This window comes from Mus musculus, chromosome 3 (genome assembly GCF_000001635.26).
Source record: "Mus musculus strain C57BL/6J chromosome 3, GRCm38.p6 C57BL/6J".
In the NCBI taxonomy this organism is placed as follows: Eukaryota; Metazoa; Chordata; class Mammalia; order Rodentia; family Muridae; genus Mus; species Mus musculus.
In genome coordinates, this window is record NC_000069.6 from 86552122 (window position 1) to 86566859 (window position 14738).

At 35.8% G+C, this 14738-nt stretch overlaps 1 protein-coding gene across 9 annotated transcripts in view; it reads left to right on the forward strand.

The window, feature by feature from the left end:
- Positions 1 to 14738, forward strand: part of Lrba (LPS-responsive beige-like anchor) — a 559239-nt gene that overhangs the window by 328666 nt on the left and 215835 nt on the right. The gene's annotated exons all lie outside the window — the stretch shown is intronic.

The following is a 14738-nucleotide window of genomic DNA, read 5'->3' on the forward strand; positions in this document are numbered from 1 at the left end:
CTTATAGTATTTTATCCTAAACAATGTTGGACTTGGATTTTTTTTTTTGAAGTTTCTTGAAAGGTAGTAAATAACCCATTTATGAAACTTTCTTGCCTAGAGAATTCAGTTACATTTTCTCTTAGCATTGACTTAGCCTCAGCATAAGTGCTTTGAGAAAGAAGCCTGCATTCCATTTGGGGAAATCAGTCTGGGGGAAAAAAGCAAGCTAATGCCCTTTGAGTGTCATTTCCATCCGTCCCTGCATGGCCGAAGAAGCTGTTGCTCCAGGGCGACTGTGGACCTGGACACTGCTGCAGCAGTTCAGCTCTCAGAGCTGCGGAATGGCGCAGTCAGGGCTTCTGTGTGTCTGACAGTTATAATCCTGTTTACATTTGCACTGAGTACAGAATCCTTAAACTGTTTTATTCAGGGCTGATCTTTTCTTAAAGATATGTTTACTAGATTAAACTTCAGTGCATTTCTTACTTTATCAGATTAGTGAGACTTAAAAGGTATGTATTTTATGGTGTATAGAAACAGTATACAGTAGTCTAACAGTCTTTACAAGGAGTACACAGGGCTTACATGATATGATCTCCATTTCCTGAAAACATTTTAGAAACATTCAAGAAATAATTAAATTATTTTCTTTTTAAGAAGTCTCTGAAGTACTTACACTTTTCAGAATGCAAAGTACTCCGTTTTCACCTGGATCTTTTCTTAATCCCTGGTGTAACTTTGAAAAATCTATGCATCTATTTATACTGTGACTCAGTTTTAGTCTTTATATGTTGAATTAATTGATGTAATTATAAAAATACTTGATTTGTGGAAAACAAATTTATAATATTGTGATCAAAATGTAATTTCAGAAATAACAACTAAACTCTGATTTAAAAGCTATCAGTAATGGCTAGAAAGAAAGTAGATTACTCAAACATGGCTTGTTAGTGTTGGTTTGATGGAATTTTGAAGAAGTAACTGAATTTAAATATGTGCAAGAGATTCTAACAATTATGGATATTTTACTATTTCCAGTCTTCTTTACTATTATATGTTATTCTTTGGCAACTGAAAGGATTTTTCTAAAACTCTAAAGTTTTCTTCAGAATTTTTTTAAGGTAGTGATAATTACTACTCTGGAATTAATTTGTAATACCCAGTTATTGAATATTTGCTTTGAGTGCTTCATTTTTATTGTTTATTAATTATTTTAAATGGCCAAGCATTCTGTTGAAATACTTCATTCAGTTTTATAAAATAGCTTTAAAACAACAGAAAATCCTTTCATCTCTTTGATTGGTAACCCCGGGGTATTGTTCACTTTTAAACAGTGTGAACAAAAGATAGTGTTCCGTCAGGTAAAGTGATAGCTTTGACTTTCCACAGCACACCTATTGAAAGGTACTGAAAAACACAGCAGTTTTATGTACTTTTTATGGGTATTGTTTGGTGGACATACTGAGTTTTCAATATACCTTCCATTATACTGCTTACAGTGCTGTGATATTTCCTCAGATTAGACTATTCTATTTATAATCCTGGCATCAAGATGAGAAGGTTGAAAATATAATATATTAAGTTTTATCCCAAGTTGAGCAATAGCTACCCAATTGTGTACCATATTAAACTATACATAATTTGATTTCACTGAGATATATAGTACTAAAGTAGGAGACTTCTGCTTGCCAAATGAAAATGGCCTTTGCCTCACTGAAAGACAAAAACCATTGTGCAAGACCTGGGGAGTAAAACATGAACACAGAATCAAACTGTGAACTTTACTGTATTGCTATCTATGTTTTTTAACATTACCAAGAAATCATTTAGGTTTTTCTCATTTTAAAGGTATACTTTATTTTAGTTACTTATTTTCTTTCTTCCCATACATAAGCATTTGTTCTCAAAAGTTGGATATGTTTCTTTGTGTTGCTACCTTTTTCTTTTCTTATTTAAACAAAAATTTGAATCAATTAGAACTGTACTGTGAATAAAATGTTAAATTTTACCTGCCAAATAGCTTTGGCTTTAATAACTTTTGGCTTTCACTGTAATCTCAAAAAAATAATTCAAGTAGTAGGTCCAAGTCTAACGGTTGTGAAAGCTGAGCATCTGATATATGGACTGCTCTCTGGACATCATTTACCTTGGATGTCATGTTACTTTCAGAAGGTAACCAGGATTAGTCAATACTAAATTTAATGATAAAGAAAACAGAAGGTTGGTTTATGGCTCAAAGGTGTGATATGTTTGTGAAAATACTATAACTTAAGTGCATTGTATGCACTTTATGTCCTGGGGTTTTGATGCTATTCCTGCATCTACCGCCTGTTATGCTTGGTATCAGAGAGTTTAGTGATGAAGACTTTGGCATTACTGAAGTATACTTAGTTCAATATATTTTGGTTTTAAAGTTTGTTCCATATGTCTTTTAGGTCATATGTAACATTTTTTGAGGTCATTATCATTAAATTGATAATACTAGATAAGTAAATCATATGAGTATGTTTTTTGATTACAAGTTAGGAAAACTAGCCAGTTTATATACCTTGTTGTATGATCAGTGGTCTTAAAGTACTCCATATGTCATTGGTAGCAGTAGACTTGTACTAATATCCCCTGAGATAACAGAACATTTTTAATGAATGTGCTACTCTTTAATTAAAATGTTAAAAATCGAATCTTCCTTTAGATATTTTAAATTAGAGTAAAAGTGATCTGCAGAGAAGGTGGTTTCTCTGATTCTTGTAGTAGCTAAACAACAGCAGAAGGCCCTGACACATCTATGTTGTAGAAATGAAATAACGCTCGGTGGTCTAAGGAAGCAAACCTTTTTCCTACAACCATCTGAAATATAGTGGGGATACAAAACAGCTGCTTGGCCTGTGGATATCAAATTCTACCAGTCTGTTTCTTCTCTGAATTTTCCCTTTCTATCTTTTCTTGTTATCTTTGGATCCTAAAGAGTCATTCTCTTATTCTCTAACGTGTTTTGTCTGTAGTGGGTTTAAATCAGCGTAGATAAAGTGGGGAATCTTTGATCTGTGACTCTGACTGTTTCTAAGTGATGTGCTTGCTGGGAGCAGACACTGTCCATGCCCTTTCACTGTGCTATCAGCTAGGTGAACACAGAGGACGGCAAGGCCACCAGATGCATAGTTAATCACCAGTGAGGTCAGGAAGGTTCCAGCTGGACTCACCAGCTCCTCTAACTATAACATTTATTTCTGTGGAGTAACTTTTGTTACACGCTCTAAGATTTTTCAGTATTTTCTGAAATCTATCCAAAACTCTTTGTAAATATTAATGAATGATATAAATAGATTTTTAAAAAAGTGCATGGTTGTTGCTGTCACATAACCTACTGGATACATAAAATAAAAGGGATGCTTAATAGAGAAGATCAGCTTGAGGAACAAAAGCTGTCTGGGTGACCCCATCTACTCACAATCTCTACCCATTTCCTAAAGAACTGTTTGTAAGATGGGGTCTCACCGTTTACCCCAGGCTTGCCTCAGACTTTCCTCCTGCCTCAACCTTCCGAGTGCTAGGAGTACAAATATGCAGACCACAGTAAGCTATTTCCAGTTTTAAAATGGAGGGTTTGGATTAAGTGATCTCTTGTGTCTGTCTGACCTGGCAGCAAATAGTATAAGAGAAGTTGTTGAACTTGGCGAGTTTATTTTAAGCAGAACGCTTTCTGTGAAATTTTTGGCTTTCAGTGTTGTAGTGGCATAGGGTTATGAAAGTTTTTAAGAGAAAAACCATAGATGATTTTTTTAAACCAGTTTTTTAAAAAAATTATACATTTTTGATTGCAAATAGTTGGGAAGGTCAACAAAGGAGCAACTTGAGAGAATATTTAAGGATGCTGTTTGTAAAAACTGGGCTATTACAATGAAGCGTGCTGTGTATCCTTATAAAGATGTGTTTAATGGCATGAGCATGACTGGTAGGGACTTGTTCCTAGGTAATGAAGGAGTTCAGACTTTAGATATCTTCATGAAGATTTCTGTTTTGTAAACAGTTTTTGAAGCCAAAGAATTTCAAGTTTTCCATTAATTTGAAATGTGTCTTCTTAGAGAAATGGCTTCACGAAGCTATGATTTTCCAAATTCATCATTTATTAAAATATGTACCCACACTGGGAAGTGATTCTCACATGTATCCTTAAAGGACATTTTTCTACTTTCCCATGCTCTTCACTTGTTTTCGTCAGAAGATTTGACAGGCGTAAATGTGTTAACATCTTTGATTTTTACAGATGTTCCTAGTTTTCTCTCAAACTGTAAAAGATGCTGTATCAGAGAATCATGGTAGGAAATAATTTCAACACTTCCTCTCACACATGCAATTGCTTGTCTTGCTAAGCATGTGGATATTTTAGTAGGGAACGAAGTGAAGCAAGAAAAAAATATGTTGTGATCTAACTGTCCTCATTTTCAAACACAGCTCGGCAATCTGTTATTGGCTGTGTTGTGATTGGCTGTAGTGCTCTCTGATACAGCACTTAAATGGGCATGGCTGAGTAGTTCAGTTTTTTGTTAAGTTCATTGGAAGGCCTTCATCAGTGCATTTAGGAGTGCCAGGTGGCCACCAGGAGAGTTGTTGATGGCCACTCTGTGGGTTTGCAAAGTGCAAACCTAAAAGACCAAGAGATGAGAAATGCATTGCTATTTGTGAATTTACGTTTTATCTCACTTCACTTGAAAATTTATGAGTAGTGTGGCTTAAGGGTGCTGGACTTGTGTGTTCCAGGGCTTGCCCCCACTGATAACACCCTTGTTGGCGTGAAAGTGCAATGCAAATTATGACAGTTACAACCTTCTGTTTTGTTTAACCTGTCAGTAGATTTCCTGGCTCAGTGCTGAGGGCAATGGTGTGTTCAGCTAGTCCATATTCACCTAAACTTAAAAGGTCAGGTTTCTACAGGCAAGCCTAGTCAAAGCCTAATTGATGAGGAGGGCAGGGAGACAGAATTTACTGTTCTGTTGGCTAGTTTCATATCGTTAGGTTGTCCTGAAAGCATCAGGCAGTCACAGCCCCTTTCATGTAAGTGCTGACCCTAGACAGGAGCTGACAATCAAAGGAGGCAGCCACAGGAACCAGTGCAAGTAGGCTATTGATTTTTCAGTTAGGTCTAAGTAGTTTGTAGTATGGGTAATGGGTGACAGAGGCAGGTATGTCATTATCAATGAGCTCCAGAACAGTAGCGACAACCTGCCCTCATATTTCCTTCAGCACTGACAGTATGCATCCAGAGGCGGTTAATAAATCACCCAACCCTTAACTGACAAGTGACTGGGAGGTTTAGGTTGAGGAATGGAAGTTACAGAGCTAAACTTCTCTTCTTGAACATATATAAGAGTCAACAATGTAGGAGGCAGTTATAATACTGTAACCTTTTGAAGTTTTGATCAGGATGTCTCTGTGGAACTCTGAAAATCAGAACTTGGTTTAAATGATTTTCACTATTAGAATCATATACTTAAAGATAGAAATGACCCAAGTAGTTCTAAGCATAGTTTAAAAAGATATTTAAGTTAGGTTATATGGTCTTGCTTTTATTTTAGACTAGCACTTTGCTTATTCTTTGGTGATTGTTCTGCCCCCAAGTTTAATTAATTAAACATTGTTTCCAAATATATAAAATTTCAAAGTTTTAAAAGTTTTACTTGAAGACCAATAACAAACGTGGGAGAGGGGATAATTGAATCTTTGAAAATGTAGCTAAGTGGTTGCTATTTGACCTTTAAAATTATTTCTCATAGTAAAACATAAGGATTGGAGAGTCATTTAAGTGTTAAAGTTTTATGAATTATGATTATTTCTGAATTTAGACAGAAATGGCATTAATTTTTGTTTTTAAAGCATTTCATGTAGATAGTTATCAGGAAGATACAATTTTTATTCATGTGACCCCAAATATATAGCAAATTTTGACTAAAACTAGATTTATTCTAATTTTGAGATTATTTTACATTTAGGCCAATCTGTTTTGTTTCAATACATAAGTAGTATAAAAGAATATAATATTTATAGCTAGGAGTTGGGATTGTTCCAGGATCTTTGCAAATTATCACGTGTTTACATTTCCTACAAACTTTAAACAAATTGAAATAAGACAGAAAAGTAAATGTTTTTTTAAACTTCCTTAAATAACTTATCGTTATGATATCTTGTTTAACACTGTGACATTCTACAGACCCGAGTTTAATCTGTAGCATCATCTAGCCCTGGAGCACCCTGCATAGCCACATGAATCACTTCCATTTGTCCCCAGCAACTACAAATCCCCTTTAAAGAAAACACCAACCAGTAGGCTAACACACAGCAAAGGTATTGATACTTAAAAGAATTTTCTTAAGTTGATGGTGATATGTCTGTGTGAACTTCCTATCCTGGCTTGTTTTTAAGATAAAGACAAAGTTTGAATTGTGAATGATGGCTGCCAGAAGTGTTCTAAGAAGCTTGAGGACTGGGTAGCTACTGTTTAGTCTTACTTCAGATCGCTTGAATTAGCCACCTTTTCTGGCTGATAGATTCTTTTTTTTTTTTAAGTTGGATGTTTTCTTTATTTACATTTCAAATGTTATCCCCATTTCCAACCCCACCCCCGAAACCCCCTATCCCATCGCCCCTCCCCCTGCTTCTATGAGGGTATTCCCCCCACCCACCCACCCACTCCTGCCTCCCCACCCTTGAATGTTGCAGATTTTTAATGCAAGATTCCTTGTGGGATCATCACTTTTTTTTTCCTGCTGTTTATAAACTATTGACTTAGTATTTTCCTGGCTTAAGTAAAAAGATTTAGCCTGAGAACCTTAGAATTTCTGTATCATTCTCTATATTACACTACATTTGTAACCTTCTTGAATATATTGTTGTTGTTGGGTTTTTTTTTTTTTTAAGGAATGAAAAAAAAAGCTGCAGAAAGGGGACAAATTAAATTTTCATGAAAGAAAATCCTAATCAGCAGTGACAGTGTAAGAGAAAGATGATTGCCACTTGGTCATTGTGGAGAGGCACTTAGATTCGGTGTCAGTGGTTCTGTTAATGATGACTAATGTCTTTCTTGGAGCAAGTGCATGCTCAAACACACTGCTGCAGCCTGGAGAGAGAGGGCTCAGCAATAGGCACCATTAAACAAAGCTTTAGGTGTCCTAAAACAAAGACTTCTTCATGCAAACAAACTGACCTCTCATTATATAAAAAAAGTGTAAACATACTCCTAAGGCATTTACCACAAATTGCAAGTTATTTTATACACAGTGCCAATGGATTGGTGTGTGTGTGTGTGTGTGTGTGTGTGTGTGTGTGTGTAGTCTTTCAAAGAATAAGATTCCTAATTTTGTCACTGACAGAAACGGGCTGTATACAACCTTGCACAGGATCACAGACATTAAGAAAGTTTTGAAAAGAAGCTGATTCTTTTCATAGCACATTGTTGTATCCTGAACAAATGCTCTATAAAAAGGGAATGAATGACTCAGAAAAATCTTTTTAGATCTTCTAATCTTAAATATATTGGTTACAAAAGAATATGACATGTGTTATTTCTTCAGCTGCTCCCCAAAGTATAAGACCTTTTAGAAGGGCATTTGCAATGCTTGTCATATTATTTCATATACATCTTATTGCCTGACATGTCTCAAGAACCATGAGAACACAGATGTCATTGCATTCAGACAACACTAATTACTCTGGGATTTTTGCAGCCTCAGTGCCTGCCTGTAACTGTCGATTATGATTGTTCACGCGTCCTACAGTGAACACTTCACATGAAGATAGTGAGCTGGGCCTTTTAGTCCCCTATTGTTCTCCAAAAGAAATTGGAAGAGGGAAAAATCCTGGCACATCAGTTTCATTCAGTATGCTACATTTGAACTATGTTTTTGGCAACATTTCCTTTTCTGGAATGAGCGTGTTACACTTTAAAGTGCAATGAAATCTATTATCCGTCTGTTCTTACACCTTTCTGAACAGTCTTTTGCATTACTTTGTCTTCAAGATTTGTAGGAAATTTCTTTAGGTAGCATGCAGTCTGAGAGAAACACTAATTGTGGTGAGTCTTTTAGAAGTGACAGTGCTAAATAATAAATATGTATGATGTGGTCTTCTGGTGTGCAATTTAATGTTTAATAAGAAGCAAAGACTGCTAGTCTTGATTTCTATGAGTGCAGTCAGCTTATGCTTTTAACACAGGTCAGTTCTTTTCTTTGTTTAATTTCTGCTACAACAGTCTGAATTTTATTTGATGATTCATGTTGTTAAGGTGCTTTTGTAATGCCAGAGGTCAAACAGTGGTCAGATCAGGGCCCTGGCTATTAAATGTGAAGGCCAAATACATGTTTTGATAAAAAGCATAATCTGTGTTAATTACCGATTGGAAAATAAAAAGCTCTGATAATGTAACTTCACATGCTGATGAAGCAGAATTGAAGCAGCTTGATCAGAGATGTCTGATGAGATAAAACTGCAGTCTCTGCTGTACAGTTATAGTAATTATGACTAATGAACCGTCCAGTCTGGATGAAATGGCATGCCCATAGGGACTGTGTCCAATCAGCTGTGACTTATGCAAGCTGAACAATCCATGGATGGGGATCCATGTTCTACACTAGAATAGGCATGCTATTGCTTATTAACATCGCCTTTTAAAGATACTTTAAGGTGATTAGACGCTATCTAAATTTTGTTAAATATAAAATATAGTTCTTCACATACTTATTTAAACAAATATTTATTCTCACTCTGCCTTACCTCTTATCTTAAGCACACAGATGACAATTCTGTTGACTCTGTGGCTACTTGACTGACCTCCTTTATTCTGCTGACTCCCTTCTTTCATATTTTATTTGTTTTTATTAGAGCATGTTATTCACCAACCAGATCTTGGCAAACTTCTCCTGAAATAATAACATATGAACATTGCCCCACATTGTAGACCCACTAATAAATGTTTTCCTGCAATTAATTCATAAATTCTCACACTCACTCTGAGGTAAGATTTTGTTGTCATCACTGTACAGGTGCAGATATTGATAGTGTGACAGCTGTGGGAAGCCTGAGTAACTTGACAAGATTACATACTTTAGATCTAGGGTTGCCTTGTTGAGGGTGTTTGTATTCTCTGATCCAAATGTATTTCAGAATTATCTTTACACCTCTTTTTTTCTAACCATCTCTCATTTTGTTGGTTTTGATACCGTGACAGAATTACAGGAAAATTTAAAGCTGAGGACTCATGTACAAGTGTAGAAGTCTAATTTCTATTGGACACATTTTGTGACTAGGGCAATAAAGGTAAAGCTTGCTAATGTGTGCCTTTGACAAAATATGCATCTAAAATGTAATAATTTAATTTATTCAAAAATGTGATACAGTCAATAACTTTTAACCTATAATAAGAAAACAACTTGAACAGTTATTAGAAAGTAGTGCTGGTAAAGTAAGTTTGGTTTTCTCCTGGAGTTATCTACATTAAGGTTTATCTCACCGAACCAGGATGCAGGTATCTATAGTGGCCTGAGGACTTCATCTACAGCTTGGCAGAGAGTAGGTTTTCATAGACTTTTCTGAGAAAGTATTAGAAATAAAAGATAGAAGAGGAGAGCTGGAGAGATGGCTCCAAGGTTAAGAGCAATGCCTGATCTTTTAGAGGATCCAGGTTCACTTCTAAGGACCCCCATGGTGGCTCACAACTGCCTGTAACTATAGTTCCAGAGGATCTGATGTCATCTTTTGTCCTCCATAGGCACTAGGTATACATGTGATACACAGACATACATGCAGACTAAAAACCCATGCATATAAAATAATAACAACAACAACTGAAGAGAAAAGTTTAAGTGACTCAGCAGTATTAATTTGTTCTGCAGAATCCATGCTTACGTGTTGTTTATAGGGTTTATGAAGGGGAATTGAATAAAAAAGACATATTTTCTACTGGCTGCCATTCTGAAGTCCTTGTCTTTCCTTGATGCTATCATATGTCTCACCAAGAACTATTGTTTTTACTATCCTAGGTATTGTTTATCTCAAACAACTCAGCACCGTATGTCTTCACTTTTGTTGTCTCTGCTATCGTACTGTATTCCTTTCTGTTTATTATGTTTTGAATATGGAAAGTTGTTGGAAGGCAGCTCTTTTATTTACTTGGTAGCACTTAATGACTAAGTACATAGCGCATGCTTAATAAATGCCTAGAGACCAGTTGATAATGGTGATGTCGTCCTCTGTCCCAGAGATCTGTTACCATATTACAATAATCAATGCAATGTTTGTTGAGAAATGAGAACGTGTTTCCAAGCTCAGTTGAAATAAGATGGTCAGCATGTGCTCTTGTTCTGTGCCATGCAGTATTCGAAGTTCTTTGTCAGAATATTCTCAATGAGTCTATATTGAGCTATATCTATATCCTTTTATTATCTAGTTATTAGGAAACCAACCCAGAGGTTAAAGAATTTGAAAAATGTCATGTAGATTTTATTTAAAGCCATCACGGTTTTATGGATATATTGTCACTACCACTCTATTTTCTTTAAGGCTTCATTCCTGCAATAGTTCATGCTTTTAAAGTCCATCTGCCTTCTCACAGCTAAAGTGGCTTCCATTGCAACCAACTTTTGTCTTCACAAGAAACTCTGAATCCTTGTTTACCATGGACTGGTGGTTGTCCTCTTCCTCTTCTTGTTCCCTTTCCCCAGGCCTCCCTGCTTTTTTGTTGTCTGTTTATTTGTTTGAGACAGAGTCTCTTTTTTATACAGCCCTGATTATCTATGTGGAACTTACCATGTAGACCAAGCTGATTGGAACTCTCAGAGATCCACCCTCTTCTGGCTTCTTAGTCCTGGGATTAAAGATGTGACCCACCATGGCCAGCACTCTTCCTTCTTTCTGGCTCTTTCCTTTATCCTCTCTCCTGCCCTTCTCCTTACTTCCCTCCCCTCTTCTTTCTCTGCTCTCCCTTTTTCTTTAACTATGTCCTATCTCTAGTCTCCTGTAACCCCGGGTTCCCTCTCATCTTTTCCTTTTCCCCTTCCCCCATATTCTGGTCTTGTCCCCCTCTCCCCTGCCCTATCTACTGCTGTTCTGGAGCTCTTTGTAGCCCCCCTGCCTACTGGGATTTTTGGAAAAGTGTCATCATCCCTAGTCCCATTAATTTCCCTCAGAGATGGATAGAATCATAAGGTTTCACTCTGAATTGTTATGACATGACTGGATAACACTGAGATCTAGGCAGCTTGACAGTTACCATCTCTAGGTAAGTTTTAGGAAAATGCTTGTGATAGATATAAACTACTTTAGAAAATAAGTTTAGACATTTCTCAAGTAATTTGTAGCAAATTATAAGATAAAAACTTGAAATTTGAATTTGGCTTTTTCCAGGATTGAAATGAAATGAATAAAGTGCTATGTATTTATACTCAGGAAACATTGTGGTTAGCACTGAGGCTTTGTACAAAACTAAACCACCATGCTACAGAGGGGAAGCAGTTTACCAAATACAGCAAGTAAACTGAGTGCAGCTTCTGCATGGTAATTTATGACGTTTAATTTTGCAAATGCTAAAATACTTGGTATATTTTATAAGCTCATTTCCTTATATTCTGGTTATGTAATAGTTTCTCACTAATTAAAGACCAAGTTATACTTAAAGTTTTTGTAACAGACTATAATGTTTACACAGAGTGTTACAAAGCAATCTGTTGTGAAAACATTTAAATATGAATCTGCTGTCAGCTATCGATTTCTTTCATGTTTAACATTAGGATTAATCTAAAAACAGTCATTAAATATTCAAAAAGACTGTTAATGTGGAAGAAAGTTCAGTAAGATTCTAAAATAGTTCATTGAAAACAAACCTTTTTCATACTGTGTTTCACTAAACCATATTTGATTCATTCAGAAATTCCCTTCTACCTTTGAATTTTTTATTTATAATTCACATACCATACTTAATTCTCAAAGCTCAGGAAAGTGCCATGTGATTCTCTCTTTGAGTATCTCTTGTGGAGAATTTCAACTGTACTATTTCATAGCTAGAATGTTAATTCTATTTTTAAATTATTCACAATATAGTTTAAAATGAATAAAGACGATAAATGTACCACCATGTTTTGATTTTACATATACTTATCATATCTGAGCAAGGGATGAAAATATTGAAAGTGTATGAATAGTCATGTTTGCTAGGTTTTAATTTCCTTTGTTACTTATTATATATTTAGATGTAGTTTATACTGTGTATCTTCAAGGAACTCTTTTTTTCTTTTATTTTTAAAGATTTATTTATTTATTATATGTAAGCACACTGTAGCTGTATTCAGACACTCCAGAAGAAGGAGTCAGATCTTGTTAAGGACGGTTGTGAACCACCATGTGGTTGCTGGGATTTGAACTCCAGACCTTCAGAAGAGCAGTCGGGTGCTCTTACCCACTGAGCCATCTCACCAGCCCCAAAGAACTCTTAAATTATACAGTTTTACTATATTTTGAGAAGTCTTTTATATATTAAATTAATAATCCAGGATCCCACTGGACTCACCTTGTACTTTGGCATGGAAAATATCAGCTGGAAAAAAACAGGAGAATTGTTACATTTCAGGGGACATGTGCACACTCATATATGTGAATTGCATATACTACTAATCTACCTTATAACATATGAATGGTATAAGATGAATCTTACAGAGAACCTAACATGCCATCATATAAAATGTATTTGTATGCCTTATTTTTTATTATGTTACAAAAGTCTGTGTATTTTAGGCTTATAAATAAGTTTGCCATGAAGTTTAAACTTTTGAAAATAAACTCACTATCTGTTTCAGGTTGGCTTCAAACTCACAGTCGTGCTCCTGCCTTAGTTATTGAGTACTTGGATTATAGGTGTGAACTGCCATTGCAGGTCCTATTTGCTATAATTTCCAAGAGGGCGTTAAGCAACATCTCCAGATCCCCATCCTTTAGACATTTTCTAGGAACATAAATGGAAGGGTTAGAGGAAGTTCCCTGTGTATACAGAAAACAATAGGCACTTACATTGCCATTTATCATAGCTACGTATAGGTGTGTGAGCGTGTGATTATCTCTGCTGCTTTCCTATTCACAGATAGAGTAAATATATATAGTCTTTGACAGAAGAATTTAACATTCAAATAACAAATAGGGAAAGAAATGTCATTGGAAAATAACCAGGGATATCCAGCAACAATGAAAAGAGCTGAGATGCACAGAATATTATATGCTGATTGGTAGATTTGTAGACCAGGAGAAAAGATGTTGAGTAGCTGTGTGCATTTAAGGTTAATCTTTATGCAAGAACCAAGAGACTCGGGAAGTATCATGTGAGCAAAGCTAATAGAAGAATTACAATGAAGATCAAGTGGGAAAGAACAGTGGGGACTGATGCTGAGGTAATGAGTGCTAAGCCATTTACAGTGGATAGAAAGTAGTAATAGATACATGGTAAATCTCTCTTGTCAAATAATCCCATAGAGACTATATTACATTCAAATACATAGCTTGGATCTTCCCTATGTGTGCTTCGGGTGGACATTGGTAGATTAATTACTACTTAGTATAGTTGTTATGTTCATAAGGATTCTCTACTCTTTCTAAGACAAATATATTTACCCATTTTTTTTAGGACAAAAGAAAGATTGAGTATTTTCTTTCTTCCTTTTTCCTTTCTTTTCTTACTTTTTTTTTTTTTTTTTTTTTTTTTGAGGCAGAGGTTTTTCTATGTAATCCTGGCTGTCATGGAACTCACTTTATAGACCAGGCTTGCACTCACAAGATCCACCTGTCTCTGTCCCCTGAGTGCTAGGATTAAAGGCATATGTGGTCACTCTCAGCTGAGTATTCATTTTCAGTATTTTAACAAGTTACTACAAATGCACGATCTCATTCAGTGTGCCTCACTATGCTTGAATCAAGGTGTTAACTGAAGTGCATTCCTCTTTATAGATTATAAGGGAAGATTTGTTAATTTGCTTTAACTTCTAGCTATCTCTTTTCCTCTCTTCAAAGTCTGTAAGCACAGGTGAGTGCTGCTCTTAGCCTTTGGCCATGAAGAACAAGCAAGTTATTACCATTTGAGCCTTACAATTAGCCAAGAGCTGAGTGAGCTGCCTAAAGCCACATCATATGCCTATTATAACAACTTTCTTATAAGAATTGCCAAAGGTTTGCTAAGTCATTTTCTCTTTCCCTTAGTGGCTTATGGACCTCTTGTTGGGCCCTACACCCCACCAATCCACCATCTCTGAGTATCACCTTCCCAGGAACCAAGTTTCTAATCACAGAGACCTTGGGGGCAGGGGTGGTGGTGGGGTTTCTGTATTTAAATAACAACAGCATGCAGGGAAGCAAGTTCACACCTTACAAGGAGCAGGAAGCAGGCATCCCAGAAAGGGAACATCATTCTGCCCAGAGGATCTTCATGCTGTCTTTTCACCTTAACAGATTTCATTTGTTAAGCTATCAGTTATTTTGTAAACATTGTCTTCCTCTTTCTAAGAACAGACTAAAGCTTTAAATGTTCATGACAAAATTTTGTAAGTAATTTTAGTTTTCAAATTATATTATAAAAATGCTGTTTGTGGTTTACTATGGCTTTAGCTAGAATTTGAAAATGATATCTCTTTTAAATGCCAATGATTAACATTTTGTGCCATTCTACTGAGCACTGATTAGGAGTTTTTTGTTTGTTTTTTGGTTTTTGTTTTTTTTACTGTAGAACTGAAGGA